Here is a 3,335-nt window from a genome sequence, read left to right on the forward strand (position 1 = left end):
TGTGATGGGATGAGCTTGAACTATGGTCAAGCTGCAACTTTTGAGCGTTGTCCTTCATTTCCACATCTAATTTGTTCAATTTTTCTTTGAATTCCTTAGTGAACTCAGTAACATCACAGAGCTTTCCAAAAAGTGATATTACATTTGTGAACGCTTGCTCAAGATTGCTCAAGATTGAGGTTAATTCAACTTGTTTTATTGCAATGTACTAAGCAATGTGCTCAAGCACTTTATTATCAAATTTCTTTTCTTCCTTTTCAATGAGTTTCTCTTGTCTAGAGGTGTCTTCATTGAACTTATCTATAGCTTCTTCTAATTGCAACAAAATGTGTTGAGATGAATCAACATCAACACCAATAGCTTCAATAATTATGTTTCTAGAATTTTCTATTATAGTATATTCTCTATCTCTCTCTTCTCTTAGTTGCTTCTACCTTGCCTTCTGCTCTAAAAGCTGGCTAACCATTCTCATCTCACTGGCTGAGGCATTTTCCAAGTCTATCTTTGGAATAAAGATTTCTGTATCCAAATCTATATCTTCATCAATTTGTTTTCCAATAAGCAGAAGTTTTACAGGATTTTTCGGTTTTAATTCTATGCTTACTTCCTTGGATTTGGAATCAGAGACAATAGTTGACATAGATGGACTGGCAGAAAATACTTGAATAGATGCAATTGGAGGAAAGCTGAGAGAAGTACCATTTGAATCCAAAATTGGTGTGCTTCCCAAAAATGATGTACAAATAGGTAGTGTATAGGTTGGAATATACACAGTTGGATTAGACAAAATTGTAGAAAGAACTGTAGAACTTAGTATACATTGATTAGAGTAGGTTGAAATAGTTGATGATGCAGTGACTAATTGCTTGGGTGCTAATGGAGAAGGCTGGAGCTTGGTAGATGAAGTAATGGTTACTTCTATAGATGATGCCCAAAGCTATGGGGAAGCAAGAGTAGATGATGTTTCTGATGTGGTCAATCCTGCTGAAGCTATCTCCAACCCTGATCATGTTGCAATCTTAGGTGGACAGTGAGGAAGGGAAGTAATGACTTGTGCTGCAATCTTCATTGGATCATCCTCTTCATCCTCTTCCTCCTTGTCTTCCTCTTCAACTTCTTCCCCTTTTTCTTCATCATCAGACCTTAGTGCTTGATCATCACTAGCACTTGGAGTGTTGTCATCTCCTTCATCACTACTTGTGCCATCATCATCCTTGATTACCACTAGATCATTATTGGGCTTGTATAGATGATAGATGTTCTTCCACATGTTTATTGCATCTCTGACAACATGCTCAATGTCCTTGATTAAAATTAAACATGTGTGAAATCTGATCATCATTTTGCCTTCGTTGTTCTTCATTGCTGCCTTGATTTCTACCTCAGTAAGACTCGATAGAAGATTCTTCAAGGATTGCACATATATGTCCTTGGCTATTTGGGTGGCTAACTCCCACCTTAGTTGCAATCTTACAAATAGCTCTTTGGAGATCTAAGGGGCAATCTGGTCTAGGGATTATTTCCATTTTCCCATCTTATTAAGTACCAGTTCCTCAATCTGCATTTTCTCTACATCAGTCCTTGTTTCAAATTTCAATGCTTTGAAATTTGTGATGCTAGCTCCCTCTTCCATTTGTTTCAATCTCTCTTCGAAGGTAAGTTGGGGCTTGCTAAATACTACTTCATCCTTATTCTTGCCTTTACATCTTCTTATGAAAATAGCTATGGAGGCCTTTGGGGGTTTTGTGATGATAACCCTACCTTTCTTCTTTGCAAGTTTTGCCTCCTTCTCTAATTCTTCTTCTTCCTTTTTTGTTTCCTGCTCTTCTTCTTCATCCTCACCTTTTCCCTTAGTAATCATTAAAGGCTCGGTAGTAGTTTTCAACTTGGCAACCTTTCTCTTACCTTTACTGATTACTTGTGGAAGTTTGATTTCCAATTCTATTCTAGCTTTAGCCTCATCATAGGTTCCAAAAATTGGTTGCTTGGGATCTATTGGCTCATTTACCAGTGCTTCAATAATATCCTTGGTTTCATCAATGTTTACCTCATAAGGTAGAGGTTTTACCCATGCAACTTGGGGCCTGACTGCCTGAATATATACTCTATCATATTCAACCATAAAACAAACATCATCTTTGTAATCTTCAACAAGTTTAGGAGGGATTCTGAACCTATTGTTCATCCTTTCCTTGAAGACATCAAAAATAGTTGTCCATTATACTGTCAAAATTGACACCCATTTCTGCTATAAACTCATTAATCTGATAAAGAATGGGGACATCCTTTCTCCATACCACAGAACCTTTGGAGGGAAAGAATTTTTGTACATAGAAGAATAAACATGTCAACAATGATCCAAATTTATAGGGGTTATTCTTGGACGATCAGATACTGTCCATTTTTTTTCAGTTGTTTTAACATTAGGTCAAACAATTCATACTCCAAATTCTTCTTCACAACCTTGAATGCCAGGTCTACGGCCTAACATGGCACACTGTTTAATGGGCTTGAACTATAGATCTTGTGAGCTATCACATGAATTCCATATCTAAGTTCAACGTCAGTAACTGTGCTAAGTTTTAAGCCTTTGCTATCCAACTCAGCTAGGGTTTTCGTAGATTTGGCTTTGTTGAGTATGGGAAGGCCAGTAATCTTGTGAATCATCTTCTTAGTGATTAGTACAAGTTGCTCCAGCCATAGTTGACCATTGTGAACATGGCTAAGAATGTATTTGATCCATTTTATTTGGAAGCTTCTTGGCATATGGGAGATGTGTGTCAACCCTTTTGTCTCCAGATGTTTATGTTCAGGTTTTAGAGAGCCACTAAAACACATTTCTTCTAATGTGCTATCCATTTCTAGGGTTCCTATTTCTTGAATAGAACATTTGAAATGAGTTTGGATATCATTGATTAAAAGTACCTTTGGTGGTATCTGTGATTGTGTGCCATTAGGGTCTAGTGCCTCTGCTACTATGAGAACCAACTTGATGTTTAGTGCTTTCCATTCTATGCCCTTGACCAATATTTTTTATTCACATTTCACCTTGCCAGTGGTTGTGCTTGTGGAAGCCATTGTTTCTTGGTAAGTGATGGAAATCTTCAAAAAAACTTCTTTATCTACAAATTCGCTTGAAATCGCTTTGAAATCACTTCAATGCACTTGGAACTCTTTTAGCTTTGAGAATACAATGAAAATGAAGCTGAATTTTGTCCATTTTGATAAAAATTCACCATTAATGCTAGGTACCATGTTGTCATAGTGCATGACAGACTGTCATCCACTAACCTAACTTGGCATGAGTATCAACTCAAAAGACAAACAAAATTCTC

This window comes from Cupressus sempervirens, chromosome 4 (assembly GCF_028749045.1).
Source record: "Cupressus sempervirens isolate cs-2001-9-10 chromosome 4, ASM2874904v1, whole genome shotgun sequence".
In the NCBI taxonomy this organism is placed as follows: Eukaryota; Viridiplantae; Streptophyta; class Pinopsida; order Cupressales; family Cupressaceae; genus Cupressus; species Cupressus sempervirens.